Consider the following 17,319-nt stretch of genomic DNA (forward strand, 5'->3'; position numbering starts at 1 on the left):
AGCCTCAGCCTATTTTCTGGGACAGTTTTCACTAAAAGTTCATTTGGAGAAATTATATACATAATGGATTCCTAGAAGATACACTGTCTCTCAGGCTTGGTGATTCTCAACCTCATCTATCAGACCTTAATATAAAAAGGCAACATTGAATGTTTTAGGTTATCCTGAAATGAAATTCTTAGATATAATAATTACTTTACACATCAAAAAGAAACCTTAACTATATATGAAGAGTAAACAGAAGGAAAGAAAGTATAATAGAAATGATATGTATTTCAGTTGATACATACTGGGGTAGATCTCTTTAGGAAACATAATGAAACAATTTTCTAAAATAGTAAAATTCCATAGAAAGCAAAGTAGTAGACTTTTTAAAAAATTTATTTATTTGAGAGAGCATGTGTGCACACAGGTGTTGCATGATGGGGGAGGTAGGGGCAGGGGGACAGGGAGAAGCAGACTCCTGGCTGAGCAGGGAGCCTGACTGGGGCTCAATTCCAGGACCCCAAGATCATGATCTGAGCCAAAGGCAGAGATGCTTAACCAAGTGAGCCACCCAGGCACCTCAGCTTTTCTTGGTTTTTACTGTGGTAGCATTCCTGGAGAATTCAGTGTATCTTGACATAAAAACAAGAAAAAAATGTGTTTATATGTAAAACAGAATTAGATTCTGGGCTCAGATTTTTCTAAGTAAGCTTTTTCATTTATGTGCATGTCCAGCAGGGAATTCAGATGTGTAGGATAGAGGGTGTTTCTGTGGTTTGTGACTGTCCTGTACAGTGTGACAGCATCCTTGGCCACTACCCAATAAATGCCAATAGTGTCCCTCCTCCTGGGACAACCAAAAGTACCTGCACGAATTTCCATATTGCTGACTAGAAGGCTGTACTGCCTCTATTAAGAAGCAATGATCAACTATTCTAAATTTTTAAAAAAAATTTTTTAAGATTTTATTTATTTATTCATAGACACAGAGAGAAAGAGGCAGAGACACAGGCAGAGGGAGAAGCAGGCTCCATTCAGGGAGCCCGATGTGGGACTCAATCCCGGGTCCCCAGGATCACACCCCAGGCTGCAGGTCCCCAGGATCACACCCCAAACTGCTGCGCCACCGGGGCTGCCCAACTATTCTAAATTTTATACCTGGATCAAGGTTGAAAATCAGAAAACTAAATGTCTGGGTTCAAAGAATTATTGACTTACTTTTTATGCAATGCTTTATAAAATACACTATCATCACCAGGTAAGTCATGCAATGACACTCTTAATATCTTCAGGAAAATTTCCATTAGATCTCAAGGCCTGGAGAAGCTAGGATTCATTTTCCCTTACTAAGGTTTTTACCCTTATTAGGTTACATTTTTTATCTTTTTACCCTTATTAAGTTACATTTCCTTTTTAGTTTGATTCTAGGAAGCTTAGAGGCATGTTTGTGGCCTACTTTTAATAGTTACAAGGATGGTGCTTCTGGGTGGCTCAGTTGGTTAAGTGTCTGCCTTTGGCTCAGGTCATGATCCCAAGGTCCTAGAATCAAGCCCGGCATTGGACTCCCTGCACAGCCAGGGAGTCTGCTTCTCCCTTTGTTCTTCCCTACCCCACTTGTACTTTCTCTCAAATAAATAAATAAAATCTTAAAAAATAGTTATAAGGATATAAAAACATATGCATATATACACCTCTTCTCCTGACTTCATGTTACTTTTTGTTTGCTATTTTCTCTTAGCTTGAGTTATTTTTGTTCCTAATTTTTAAATGCTTGTTATTGATCCTTCAGATCCATATCAAAATGAGATATTATGGGGCACCTGGATGGCTCAGTTGGTTGAGCATCTGTCTTCAACTCAGGTCATGATCTCAGGGTCCTGGGATTGAGCCCCGTACTGGGCTCCCTGCTCAGCAGGGAGTCTGCTTCTCCCTCTGCCCTGCCCCTTCCCCTGCTTGTGCTCTCTCTGTCAAATAAATAAAAATAAGATCTTTTTTAAAAAATGAGATATCATATAAATAAATATATTGGGTAAATAAAGAGATTTGGGGCCTCTGAACATCTTTGAAATCCCAGAGGTACTTTAATGTTATTTGTAGGCATGAATAAAGTGGTGCTATACCCGATTAGTTCTGCCTTTGAAAATGAAGTGTCTCCAAATTCCCAAGTTGTTCCATAAATAAACCATTCCACTTGCTTTCTAAATTTTTTCCATCCTTGTTTTCAGCACTAAAAATAGGGCATATCATTCTTCATTTTTGAAAATAAAGAAAAAAATCACCCAAATGGTTACACAAACATAAAGAAGAATAAAAAAGAAAGCAATATTCATCTGAATTCTATTCACCCAAATTCTCATTTACTTACACATTATATGTTCTCTTTCTGTTTTTTTTCCCCCTGGCCTTTACTCATATACCTAAGTAGTTTTATATAATTTTTTGTGATTATAATTTACTTAATTTCTTCTCTGGAATTAGATAAAAGTACATTTATCCACAGTATATAAATTTAGTTTCTTTCTTGGAGTTAGATAAAAGCACGTTTATCCATAAATGCTGTCTTATTATAATCTAGTTTTTTCTTTCATTTGGATCACTTAAAAAATTAATTAATTTATTTGTTTCGAGAGAGAGAGAGAGAGAGAGAGAGAGAGAGAGAGAACGCGAGTGAGTGAGCGCTCTCAAGAACAGGGATGGGGGCGCAGGGGGAGGGGGGGAGAGAGAGAGAATCCTAAACCGGCTTCAGGCTCAGTGCTGAACCTTATCCTGACTGGGCTCAATCTAACAATCCTGAGATAATGACCTGAGCCCCAATCAAGAGTTCAGTGCTTAACAGACTGAGCCACCCCGGCACCCTGCATTTGGATTATTTTAAACAAATTCATACACCTGGGATTACTTGATCAAGAGGAAGAAGTATTTTTCGTGAGAACTGCCTTCTGAAGGAATTTTACAATAGCCCACTGTTGGACAATGAGCTTTTTAAACTTTTTTCCTTAAAATAGAATTCTTGAGCCCTCTGCTGGAAGCATTTAGTATTTGTATGAAGTAGTAGTATATGGGAGTTTTACGGTTCCAATATAAGACTTTTATAAAGAAAACAATCTGATAGCAAAAATATATGGTCTCTGTGGTTGATTTCAATATAAAAAACAACTGGCCAAACAGAAGTTTTAAGATTTATATTACAAGTAGGTATTCCATTTGAATAGAATAATGATGCAGACATTCAATTCAGATGGACTGATTTAAATACATCAAGTGACTTCAGTTAATTTGTATTTCATTTGTATACTTCATTAAAAAATCCACTTGTAGTTTATTCTCAAGTTGAGAGTCACTAACTCATCATACTTAATGAGCACCTACTTGTTAAAAACTTACTAGATGTTAAGGATGCACTAAAGAAAAAGAAATACATGGTGAGTGCTTTCTCAGAGTGGATTGAATAGTGGTTGGAAATGCCAGATCAACATACCACTGCATTTATGGAAATGGATTATCATTCTCCCAGCCCCCCAATTTCCTGCGGGCGGTACAAAAGACCCTTTAAGTGTCCCTGGAATTGGGAGGGAGGAATGGGGGACATAAAGCCTGTCCTACCTGAATTCCAGGCTGGAGAAGGTGGGTTCAAAGGACCCTGGGTTCACCTCCTGTCAGCACCAGCCCAGCCCAGGCCTGGGGACCTGGGGGTTGGTGATTTGGGGGACGGTGCTACACCTGTCTCCATTGTTTGTTTTACTTCCCCAAAAATGGATCTTTTTTTCTAAAAGTCCTAGAGAATGGGGAATTGTTCCTGTATATATATATATATATATATATTTGTAAATATATATTTTTAAAGGTGAAAAAAATTGTGTATGGAGCATAGTGAAGTCCTTGAAGATGTTTGATACTGCATAAGTTATAATAGTTCTGATAGGAACTAGTTCTGGTTAATTTGCATTTTACTTTGCAGGGAGAAAAATTACCTATTTGATATATGGTAATTGAACAGATCTAGGTCCTGAAAAATGAGTCATAGCCATGCATGGATCTGTCAGGGTAGAAAAAGTTTGGCACAGTTCAAAGAATATAGCCACTGACCTTAGAGGGAACCAAGCCTGGTTCTAGCCTTCGGCAATTTTGGAGAATTATCCATTGCATCCCACTATAAGTATCAACTTTGGGGTGGTTGCTGGGAAAAGTTACAATTTTCACTTCAAATCCATGATTCCATTTCTCAGATGGAAACACATCCTTGCCAGGCAGTGCTAGCTGGTTTCCAAGTAAACTTCTTTTTCCTGGCAATTTTCTCATTTCTTATCTCTTCTCAAACTTTGCCCCGTACCCCCATTACCCTACCTCCAGTACACACAGCACAAGGAAAACTCACCTACCATTGTGAAGATAGATGCAGACAAGAAAATCTGCATCTTTTCACCATCAAATCCCCAAACCCCTGTTTCTGTGCACTTGTTCTGTGTATTCCTATCTTTTATGATGGAAGAGGTATCTTGTCAAAAGTTAATCTCTCCACCGAAGCTCTGGATCTTCTCAGGCTTCACTCCCCAAATCTTCATTGCTGTCTCTTCTGTTTATTGTACATGTTTCAAAAACCCTTTTTAATTCTTATATTCCCCTTCAGCTACCACTTATTTCTCTACTTGGCTTCACAGCAGAATTTTGAAAAAAGTTGCATGAACTTACATTTACTCATTTTCACTTTACCACTCAAGTCCTGAGACTTCCATCATTCTACTGAAATTGTTTTTGACAGTCTCAGATATTGCCAAATTAAATAATGTCACCATGACCTCTCAACTTCATTCAATGCAGCCAACCTGCCTCTCCTTTGAAGGCTTTTCTTTCTGGGTTTTTGTGACATCACACTCTCTGGACTCTTATTATGTACCCTCTCAGATCCCCTTCCCATCATTTCTTTTCAGATGACTTTGCTTGTTCCTCCCCCTCTACAGGCTCTGAATTAATTCCTCATGTGTCAGGATCCTTTTGTTTAGTCTTACTTCTTTTGTAGTGTCATCTGGAGCCATGCTCTTTTGTACAATATTATGCTATTGATGCCCAGCCCCATTTATATTCCATATCAGGGATTGAAAACTTTCTCTGTGAAGGACCATTTAATAAAGTCTTTGGCAGGCCACATAAAGCTCTGTTGCAACTACTCCATCTTGCTGTTATGGCATGAAAACCACCCGACACAAATATGTAGATAAAAAGCTATGTTCCAGTAAATGGAATGACTATATTCTGATAAAACTTTTTTTATGGATACTAAAATTTGAATTTCATATCTTTCTCACATCATATAACATAGGCGCACTTTGCTTTATTGTGCTTCACTTTATTGCACTTAGCAGATACTGGTTTTTAAAAAAATATTTATTTATTCGAGAGAGAGAGTATGCACGTGTGCATGAGTAGGGGGAAGGACAGAGGGAGGGGAAGATCCTCAAGCAGACTCCATGCTGAATGTGGAGCCTGATGAGAGGCCCGAACCCATGACCCTGAGATCGTGACCCCGAGATGCTGACCTGAGCCAAAATCAAGAGTTGGAAGCTCAACTGAATGAGCCTCCCAGGGTTCCCTGCAGATACTGTGGGTTTTTTTGTTTTGTTTTTTTTTGTTTTGTTTTGTTTTTTAACCAGTTGAAGGTTTGTGAGAAGTCTGCATCTGCAAGCCTCTTGACACCATTTTCTGAATACCATTTGTTCATTTTGTGTCTCTATGTCACATTTTGATAATTCTTGCAGCATTTCATACTTTTTCATGATTATTGTATTTGTTATGGCGATCTGTGATCAGTGATCTTTGCTGTTACTGTTGTAATTGTTTGGGGTTCCTGAACTACACCCATATAGTACCACAAACTTAACTAATAACTGTTATGTGTGTTTTGACTGCTCCAGTTATTGGCCATTCCTCTGTCTTTCTTTCATCTCTTTCTCCATTTCTCCATTTCTCCTTCTATTGAGATTAAGCCAGTTCGAGTTGGCCTCTAAATGTTCAGATACAGGAAGAAATGCAAACTAGAAATGATTAATCTTAGTGAGTAAGGCATGTTGAAAGCCAAGACAGGCCAAAAGCAAGGCCTCTTGCACCAAATGATGAGCCAAATTGTGAATTTCCTTCCTGAAGGAAATTAAAAGTGCTACTTGAGTGAGTAATACATGATTGATAAGGAAGCAAAACAACTGAATTACTGATATGAGGAATATTTTAGCGGTCTGGAGAGATGATGATCAGATAGGTCCAGCATTCCCTTAAGCCAAAACCTAATCCAGAGCAGAGCCTTAACTCTCTTCAGCTCTGTGAAGGCTGAGAAAGGTGAGGAAGCTGCAGAAAAAAAGTTCAAAGCTCACAGAGGTTGGTTCTAGAAGTTTCAGGAAAGAAGCTGTCTTTGTAACATCAAAGTGCAAGTTGAGGGACACCTGGGTGGCTCAGGGCATGATCCCAGAGTCCTGAGATCAAGTCCCACATCAGACTTCTGCATGGAGCTTGCTTCTCCCTATGCCTATGTCTCTGCCTCTCTCTCTGTGTCTCTCATGAATAAATAAATAAAATCTTCAAAACAAAACAGAACAAAGTGCAAGTTGAAGCAGCAAGTGCTGATGTAGAAGCTGCAGCCAGTTATCCAGAAGATCTAGCTCAGATAATCGATGAAGGTGGAAACACCAAACAACAGATTTTCACTGTAGACAAAACAGTCTTATGGAAGAAGATGCCATCTAGGACTTTCATAGCTAGAGAAGAAAAGTCAGTGCCTGGTTTTAAAGCTTCAAAGGACAGGCTGACTCTCTTGTTAGGGGCTAATGCAGCTTGTGACTTTACATTGAAGCCAGCATTCATTTGCCATTCTGAAAGTCCCAGGGCCCATAAGAATGATACTAAATCTGCTCTTCCCATGCTCTGTAACTGGAATAAGAAAGCCAGGATGCCAGTACATCTGTTTGTAACATAATTTTCTGAATATTTTAAGCCCACTGTTGAGACATAATGCTCAGAAAAAGATTCCTTTCAAAATATTACTGCTCATTGACAATGTACCTGGTCACCCAAGAGCTCTGATGCAGATGTACAGTGAGAATTATGTTATTTTCATGCCTCCTAACACAACATCCATTCTGCAGCCCATGAATCAAGGAGTAATTTCAACTTTTTTTAATTTAAGAAATACATTTCATAAGGCTCTGGCTGCCATAGATCATGATTCCTCTGATAGATCTGGAAAAGTAAATTGAAAACCTTCTGGAAAGGATTCACCATTCTAGATGCCAGTAAGAACATTGATGATTCATGGGAAGAGATCAAAATAACCCTAACAGGAGTTTGGAAAAAGCTGATTCCAATCCTCATGAATGAGTTGGAGGCGTTCAAGACTTCAGCAGAGGAAGTAACTGCAGATGTGGTGGAAATAGTGAGAAAACTAGGATTAGAAGTGGAGTCTAAGGATGTGACTAAATTACTACAATCACATGAGAAAACTTGAACAGATGAGAAATTGCTTCTGATGGATGAACAAAGAAAGTTGTTTCCTGAGATAGAATCTAATTCTGGTGAAGATTGTTGAAATTACAACAAAGAGTTTAGAATATTACACACATCTAGCTGATAAAGTGGTAGCAGGGTTTGAGAAGAATGACTCCAGTTTTGAAACAAATTCTGCTGAGGGCAAAATGCTATCAAACAGCATCATATGCTACAGAGAAATCATTCATGAAAAGAAGAGTCCATTGATACAGCAAACTTTATTGTTGTCTTATTTTAAGAAATTGTCATAGTCCCATCAACCTCAGCAACCACCAGCCTGATTAGTCAGCAGCCATCAACATCCAGGTAAGACCCTCCACCAGCAAAAAGATTTTGACTAGTGAAAGCTCAGATGATGGTCAGCATTTTTTAACAGTAAAGTATTTTAAATTAAGGTATGTACATTGTTTTTTTAGACATAATGTTATTACACACTTATTAGACCACAGTGTAGTGTAAACCCAACTTTTATGTGCACTAGAAAACCAGCAAATTAATTTGGCTTGCTTTATTGCACTATATACTATATTATGGCGTGAACCTGCAGTATCTCTGAGGTATGCCTATATTAATCTTTTGGTTTTTTCCCAACTATTTTATAAAGTTAAGACCACTCTTAGAAATTAGTAATCCCCCAAATGAAATACTTAGAAATAAATCTAACAAAATATGAACAAAATCTGTATGGGAAAATTATGAAACTCGATAAAAGAAATTCAAGAACTAAATGGAGAGACATTACACATTCATGAGTAGGAGGACTTGTTAAGATGTCAGTTCTTCCCACTTTGACCTATAGATTCACTATAATCGTAATTGTAACCCTAGCAAGTTATTTTATGGATATCAGCAAACTGATTCCAAAGCTGACACAGAAAGGCAAAAGACCCAGAATAGCCAACAAAATATTGAAGGAGAAGAACAAAGTTGGAAGACTGGCATTACCTGACTTCAAGAGTTATTGTAAGGCTACAGTAATCAAAACAGTGTGGTAGTGGTAAGACAATAGACACATAGATTGATAGAAGGGAATAGAGAGCCCAGAAGTAGACTCGCATAAATATAGTCAACTGGAATTTGACAAAGGAACAAAGGGAATATAATGGAACAAGGATAGTCTTTACAACCAGTGATACTGGAACAATTACATATCCACTTGCAAAAAAATGAATCTAGATAAAGACTTTACATTCTTCACAAAAATTAATTCAAAATGGATCACTGACTCTAAATGTAAAATGCAAAATTGTAAAACTGCTAAAAGGTAACAGGAGACACTTAGATGACTGAGTATAGTGATGACTTCTTAGAAATAACAGCAGAGGCACATCCCATGAAAGAAATAATGGATAAGCCGGACTTCATTAAAATTAAAAAAACTTCTGTTCTGCAAAAGCCAATGTCAAGAGAATGAGAATACAAGCCACAAACTGGGAGAAAATATTTGCCAAAAACACGTTACAAAACCAAACGTTCTTATCATACAATATAATAATCACTCTCAGTAGTTACTCAAAGGAGTTGAAAACTTACCATCCACACAAAAACCTGGACATGGATATTTATAGCAGCTTTATTCATAATTGCCAAAAGCTGGAAGCAAGCAAGGTGTCTTTCAGGAGGTGAATGGATAAACTATCATATATTCAGCCAATAGAATATTATACAGTGCTAAGAAGAAGTGAGCTATTAAGCCATGAAAAGACATAGAGGAAACTTAAATGCATATTACTGAGTGAAAGAAGCCAGTCTGAAAAGGTTATATACTTTGGGATGCCAACTGCAATTGACCCTTGAAGAAAGTGAGGGTTAGGGGCACCAACCCCTGACCTGTGCAGTTGAAAATCCACATATAACTTTTCATTCCCCCAAAACTTAACTTCCAATAACCCAAAGTTGACCAGAAGCCTTACCCATCACATAAACAATTAACACATATTCTATATGTTATATGTATTATACACTATAATCTTACAATAAAGTGAGATAGAGAAAAGAAAATGCTATTAAGAAAATCATGAGAGAATACATTGCTGTATTTATGAAAAAAAAAATTCACATGTAAGTGGACCCATGCATTTCAAATACCTGTTGTTCAAAATTCAATTACATATGACATCCTGGAAAAGGCAAAACTGTGAAGTAAAAAGATCAGTGGTTGTCAGGGGCCAGGGGGAGGGAGAGAGGAATAGGGTAGAGTACAGAGGATTTTTAGGACAGTGAAAAATCTTTGCTACTGTGATAGTGGATATATGTCATTTTACCTTTATCCGAACCTCATACCTGGAGTGAACACTATGTAAAACTATGGACTTTGGGAAATGATGATGTATTAGTGTTGGTTGTAACAACTGTATGGCTCTGGTGGGAGGTGCTGGTAATGGGAGAGGGTATGCGTGTGTGGGGGCAGGAGGTATAAGGGCCTCTCTGTGCTTCCTGCTCAATTTGTTGTGAATTTGAAAGTGCTCTAAAACATGAAGTTTATTAGAAAAAATAGAATTTTAAAAATGCAAGTAAATTTGTTTTCTTAAACCATTTTTAGCTCATAGGTCATATACAAATATATGATGGGAAAATTTGGTATGGGGTATGTAGTTTATTTAAAATGTAGACTGATTCCTTTCTGTCTACTTGATATCTTCATTTGGATGACCAATAGGCAAACTTAAACATATATCCCAAAATGGAACTCTTGATTCTTCCTTCAAACTTGTTTCTTCTTTTTTTTTTTTTTAAGATTTTATTTATTTATTCATGAGAGAGAGGCAGAGACACAGGCAGAGAAGTAGGCTCCCTGAGGAGAGCCCACTGCGGAACTCGATTCCAGAACTCTGGGATTGCACCGAGCCGAAGGCAGAGGCTTAACCACTGAGCCACTCAGGAATCCCAAAATCTTCTTCGCACTGCAAGTCTACCTGGTTGCCTGAAACCTGGACTCTGAGTGCCATGTGACAAGGGAACTTATGTGTCTTGTTATAGTTTTATCTACAGTCCCAGAAAGGTGCATAGAGTACTGTAGACAGAAAAGGTTTGCCAGTGGAAAGGTTAAATTTCTCTGCCCTCAGTTTCTTTATTTACCACGTGGGACTAATACCTACCTTGCAGGAGTGAGGAGTGGGGAAGAGTGTTAGAAGGAAAGAAAACCTATGAAATTACCCCACAAAGTACTCGGCACATAGTAGGCAATGTGTCAACACTGGAAATAGGGGGTCATTATTTGTGAAGTAGATTTATTTGTTCATGGAATTGACAACAACCATAATGAAAAAACAGCTACTTTTTTAACTCTATAAAACATGCCAAGTGTTACTCTAAGAATTTTACGTGGGTTATCTCATTTTATCTTTATGTAGACTATGGAAGTAGATAGTAGTCATCTCCCCTTTTGTATATGACTGTGCTAAAAACGAACTTATCAAGGACTTGCCCATGTTCCTACAATGGACCCTACAGCCATATTTTACCTCCATTCTTTATAAAGCAAAAACAAAGGATTTCCGAAATGAAATTGGATATAAGTGACATTTTTCATGGGAAAAAAATATTTCATGGCTTCCTTCGCAAAAATTAGGCATTCCTAGGCCAGTGCTAGAGCATAATGTGCCCACCACTGTTTTAGCATGAATTACCCCACAGCATAATCATTTCGTCTGTTTCTTTGTTTTTATTTGTGTTTGAGCACCTAACAGTGACATAGTAGAAGCCAACTATAAATAACCAATGGGATCAGCCCTGTGCATTCTTTCAGAGGCCTAACCATTTTTGAACATCAGTATTTTTTAAGTATTTCTTTCTTGCTTGGTCATATTAGCATTGTAAGAAACTAGCTCTGTTTGGAGAAGCCCAGCTTCACTAATAAAGCTCTGTGGGATGAAACCTCCCTTGTTCATCACACTTGAAAGAGCACTGGTTATAAAAGTAAGTCTTAATAATTAATTTGGCTTTTCTTATAACCTGTAATGACTTTCATGTTTCATTATATTTAATTGCTGAGACTGCTTCTTTCTCTTAGAAACTATCAAAAATTTGTTCTGCTTTTTCACATAATTAGGCCATATTTTTTTAGGTAATGTAAGTATGTATAATTTAGCTTTACATTCAGTTGAATAATATATTTTGTTAATTTAAACATAATGAAGAAAACTTTGTTAGAAATGACTTTCTGACAGAACTATTGATCTCAGAGCTTTGAAATGCCGGGATCATGCTAACGGAGAAGGGGCCAAAAAAAAAATGGGAGCTTGTTCATATAATATAAAAAGACCAAGTTTTTTTCATATGCAGAATTATTTCACAAGTTCATGAAATGAATGGTCTCCAGCCAAGTACTCCCACAGCCCTCTGTGCCTGCCACTATCTCAGCATTAATTATACCACAGCTTAATGATTCTATTTGATTTTTTTCTTCTGTCTCTGCTTAAGCATCTAGCTGGAGTATTTCATCCATCATCCTGCTGCATATCCTAGAATAGAGAAGGAAGAACCAGTTTCACTAGCAGCATCTATAGACGGGAACATCCTCAGTATTGCATGAATGATCACAAGTGAAATTTTTGCAGGTAGGGCTTCATGTAGTTTACCTGGCAATGTAGCGTTAGTGTCCTTATCCATTCTCAGATTTCTTCTTGGTATCATAGAGAAGGTTATGCTTTTTCCACCTGTCTGTAACCTTAGAAATTTCAAATGAACCAAGTGAGGATGTATAAAGAAAAATAATAGAATCTCAAAGTGATTTCCACACTTTTTTTATTAGGACATTTTTATTATTATTTTACCTTTGTGATTTGTGACATTCTTTAAAAATATCCTGAAAATCAGGACACCTGGGTGGTGGCTCAGTGGTTGAGCATCTGCCTTTGGCTCAAGGGCCAGATCCCAGAGTTCTGGGATCAAGTCCTGCATCGGGCTCCCCACAGGGAGCCTGTTTCTCCCTCTACCTGTGTCTCTGTCTTTCTCTCTGTGTCTCTCATGAATAAATAAATAAAATCTTTTTAAAAAAATCCTGAAAATCATCAAAATCAAATCTGTTCTATTTTTTCGTATTCTAGTACATGGAAGAGTTGATTTTTTTTTAAAAAGAAATTGAAGGTAAATTGATATTTTTAAAGGTTCGATATTGAGATCTTTAAAAAATTTGTCTAACTATACTAGTATGTCCGGAAGAAAGTCACCTGACAAAATTTGTAACTTAAAGAATCAGTAATCAAATCACAAACTCATTATATACCTTACCCAACCCAAAGGTTACCTTTATATAAACATATTATTTCAACTGTTATTGAAATGTCTCTTGTGTCCTTTTATTTATCTCCTTCAATTGAATAATCCTTGATAAGGCTGAGCATGTGACCAGGCTCCTCCGTAGAGGCTTTTGACATCTTTTCACATTTTCCTCAGGAACTGTATTTGTCAAGCCTGTGGATTTCTTTAGTAAGCAAATCTAGAGCACCCTTCTAGCATGTTCAATAGCAATGAACAAGAAATAGGGTGGACTAAGATGTCCTAGGTAAACTAACATATACACACACATAACCCACGCAGGGCAAAAACACTTCGTTGCATGAAAAAAATCCAGATAATAGTTGATATCACTGATCTATCATAAATAGATATTGTGCTGAGAGTCATGACCTGCACTTTGGTTGCCTATACAATATCTGTTCCCTCTTTTTTCTTTATAGAAAATTCCAATTTGATTTGGGACAATACTGCATGTAACCATGAATATTCAATTTCCCAGGTTCTTTTCCAGCTACTGGTAGCTTCATGACATAGTCCTGGCAAATGAAATGCAAATGGAAGTCTGTGTGCAGAGTTTGTCGGAAATCTATTATTTCCTGAGAAATAATGACAGACTGAGCTGGCACATAATTTTTGTTTTTTTGCAGTCTTTTTTCTTTATGCTTTGAATACAAATGCAATGCCTGGAGGTATAGTAGCCATTTTGTGACCACGAAACCATGGGCTAAGATTGGACAAATAGGAAAATACAAGAAGTCTGGTTTGTTGGTACTCTAAGCCACCTAATCCATTTTGTGAGAAAAGTAAGTCTCATACTTGTTTAAAGCCATTTTGTCGACACATAGCCATACACAATTGTAATACATGTGCATTTGCTCAGTCCTTAAAACCAACTTTTGATATAAATGTTATTTTCATTGTATAGATAAGGACATTGAGGCATGTAGAATTGAGGGGATTTCCTGATCTCATTCAGCCAGCAAGTATAGGAGGCAGGATTTGAAATCAGACAGTGTGACCTAGAGCCCATGGACTTAGTTCACTATGTATCTCTGGTAGTTTGGAGTCCAGGAGATTAATCCCTGGGTCAGGGAATATCTTGCAAAGCTTTGTATAGGTAATGAACTTTGAGTTAACTCTTGGTTGAGTAGGATTTTTGAAATAGGGAGATTGAGGAAGTTAGGAGGGCATTCAAGGTGGAGGAAAAGTACTGCTTGAGTGTGAAGAACAATGGGCTATTGGTTTAAGTAAAGGGACCATAGGTTGCACAATTGGAAATAAGTTCTAAAAAGTAGGTTGTGGCCATTTCTTGATGGTTTCTGAATACAAGGACAAAAAGTTTGAGCTGTATCTGTAAATTGGGACCTAACTTAGGGAGAGCTACTGAATTCTAACCAGCAGGGCTCAGATGGAGCATTTCAACAAAAATTGGTGAACATTTGCCCAAGTAATAAAGACATTTAGAAACTACAATTCATGTTTTATTTTCCTTACTTGAATTATTTTGTTCTTAAAAATAAACTTAAGCTGTCAGCAATAGAGGTACAATACAGGAGTGATTTAGAAAATAATTTTGTTTTAAACATAGGCGCCACCTGGTGGATTAAAAAAACCCATAGTCTAACAGCTTTAAAACAAAATCTAAATTGATGGCAAGTTCTCACAGCTAGATCATATTCTTATTCTGTCTATAAGAAGTCTCTTGAAAAGCTGTATGCAGATGTTTTTATTTATGTGTCTTAAATATTTGATCATTTGAAAGTTATTTGCATTGTTGCAATTTACCTAATGATTTAGACATTCAAAATTGTAATAATTTGCCATTTCACTATACCATACAGGAAAAGAAATCCCAAAGAAACAAAGCATGAAAAAGAGAAAAGTGTGCTCATTTGTTCTTATCAATAGTATTAAGCCCATCTAATTTGCAGTTATAGTAGTGCTAGCAAAAGTGCGTGTGCTCCTGTGTGCACAGTTACGTGTTGGGTAGAGACCTTGGTTGCCTGGCTTTCACATAATCAACTCCTTCAGCCTACTCTATCTACAATCTAGAAATAAGTGAGTAACTATTTTTTTAAGGTTTTATTTATTTATTCATGAGAGACAGAGAGAGAAAGGCAGAGGGAGAAACAGGCTCCCAGCAGGGAGCCTGATGTGGGGTGGGACTCGATCCCAGGACCCTGGGATCATGACCTGAGTCAAAGGCAGGTGCCCAACCAATGAGCCACCCAGGCGTCCCTTGAAGTAAGTGATTTAAAAGTAAAGTAAGAAATGAAGAAGAAAGCCTTGAAGAACCAAGATACAGGATTTCCTGAAGATGCCAACACGTCTGTTCACAAGTTAGAAAAAAAAGGTCACACCAAGGGGCATGGGGGTGGCTCAGTCTGTTAAGCATCCGGCTCTTGATTTCTGCTCAGGTCATGATCTCAGGGTCATGAGATTGAGCCCCATGTCAGTTTCCATGCTAGATGTGGACGCTGCTTATGATTTTCTCTCTCCTGCCCCTCTAATCTCTCTCTCTCTCAAATAAAATAAAACAAAGAACAAAAAGGTCACTCTGAGACTTGCCATGGTTATTAAAGGCTGTCCCTAGCAGTAGCTAATCTAAGAAGCAAGGTAAAAGTGGGAGAGAAAATAAAGAGAAGAAAAAGAATAAGAAGAGAGAATTAAGGGGGTGGATGCTCGGTGATGTGGGAGGAAGAGTGAAGAAGGAAACCCAGGGATGCCTTGAGGTCTGTGTGTTGCGCCAGGCCTACTCTGCCCTCCCAGAGCCCAGCTGGGTGAGTCTGGGCTGAGGGAGGTTGCCCATCTCATCATGCCCTGCGCAGAATCTCACCTCAGGCTCCGCTCTCCTCTTGAGTTTTTTGGCCCCATGTCGTGCCCAAGGGTATTGGGGGGACCAGGAGCCCCTGTCTTATTCCAGTTTGGAGGGCCTTCATTAGAGATTGTTGCCAGTTCAGCTATCCACGACCAACCCTGCTTAGATTAGTGGCCAGAGGACAGATTTGGAGTATTTAAGGGTGCCTCCTTCCAGGCAGGCAACTGGACCGACCTCATGACTGAATTCTGATGTAATGACTCTCACGGGTGTCTTTAGAGACCACCACCTTCTATTACACTCATGGCTTTTCCTTCTATTAAAAGTTTGTCAGACCACCCAGTGTCACTCTGACATAGCCATAGCCACTGATGAGTTCTTATTCCCAGTTGATCAAAATGAGTGCTGAGTCTCAGCACTTGGGGTAGGAGTCACATGCAGACTTTAGTTCACGCGACCTAGCTTGCCACTAACTGCTGGAGAGGTTCTATGGTGAGACTGTCTCCTCCCCAGCTAGCCTTGTCTAGCTCCCCTCTTTCAAGTTCAGCTTCCTGTATCCTGGCATCCAGAGGTCAGGTATGAGTGGATGAAAGGGAGAGAATATTCCATCCGGAGGGCCCTGTGAACAAGAGGCACTCACATCCCACCTAAGAACACATCAGAATTTCTTTGTCCAGTCTGGAGAAGCCCCAGCCCTGCTTCCACCCAAGCAGGTGAGTGTCCCTGTGGAAAGACTACCCAATGCAGTGTGGCAGCTTCAATGGTTTATACCTTCCCTCACTGCATCCTGGACCACTTGACTTTATGCCTCCTACATTTCTTGATTCCTTTTGTTATTCAGATATTTGGATTATCCCCTGTTGATACCTCCATCTGAGCTAAACTCCTCCAATGTGATGAATGACTGGATGTGTCAGGCCACTAACATGAGCTCCCACATGGCCACTGAGTTCTCTAGACTCTCAGGGAACACCCTGCTGTTGGTCCTCAGTGACCCTGCCTTGAGTGCCAGACTAGATGTTGTTGGGACTCCAATTCTGAAAGGCCTAAACATAACCAGCATATCCTTTGCAGCACTTAAACTTAGCTGCCTTAGTTGTCCTCCGCAAGTGGGCGTGTTTGAGATCCCTTCCTTCTGCAGAAAGCTGTTTTCATCAGCTCTTCCGGGCAGGTGTCAGGCACATTCAGTATACTGTAAATCATGAGATCAAACCTTTGTTTGTATTCCTGCCCAAACACGAGTTCTCTGGAAAAATATGTTAGAACAACCAGTCACCAAAGATAACAAAGCTGAATTTGAAAGACTCCAGTGCAAGTGGGGCTTGCCAACACTCGTTCTCTTTCCATAAGTGAGACCCAGCTTTCCTGGTAGGGTTTGTTTCTTGTTTTGTTTCTTTCTCTCTCTTCTCTCTCTCTCTCTTTTCCCCCCAGACTGTATCCTTTCAATGCACTTAGGGATTTCCTGTACTAAAGCATCTTCTAGAAAAACGTATGTTATAATGAGAGAAGAAAAAACTACAGAACAAAAAGTAAGAAACAAAGGCAAAAACAATCCTGGTATGGGTATCTCCTGCGAGGGTTTCTCGGAGTGAGCCCGCTGGACGTGTTACACATGCTGTGGAATATTCATCTTGTCTGTCTGTGATATCTGTCTTTGTGTTTGGCATTACCGAGCCTTGGAGGTTATCGTGAATGCCAGTTGTGTGAAATAAGCGCAACTGACAGGATTTAAAGGCTCAGACTAA

The 17,319-nt window shown here is 38.6% G+C and overlaps 1 protein-coding gene across 12 annotated transcripts in view; it reads left to right on the top strand.

The window, feature by feature from the left end:
• The window catches only part of KLHL32 (kelch like family member 32), a 235,574-nt gene that overhangs the window by 108,378 nt on the left and 109,877 nt on the right, over positions 1-17,319 (top strand). The window contains exon 1 of one of the 12 annotated variants that reach the window (XM_049092397.1): positions 11,933-12,074. The exons of the other annotated variants lie outside the window; for them this stretch is intronic. The gene's annotated coding sequence lies outside the window, so the exon portion shown is untranslated. Of the gene's footprint in view, positions 1-11,932; positions 12,075-17,319 lie in introns of those variants that run through there. 12 annotated transcript variants of the gene reach the window in all.

The sequence above is a fragment of the Canis lupus genome, chromosome 12, assembly GCF_003254725.2.
Source record: "Canis lupus dingo isolate Sandy chromosome 12, ASM325472v2, whole genome shotgun sequence".
NCBI lineage: Eukaryota > Metazoa > Chordata > Mammalia > Carnivora > Canidae > Canis > Canis lupus.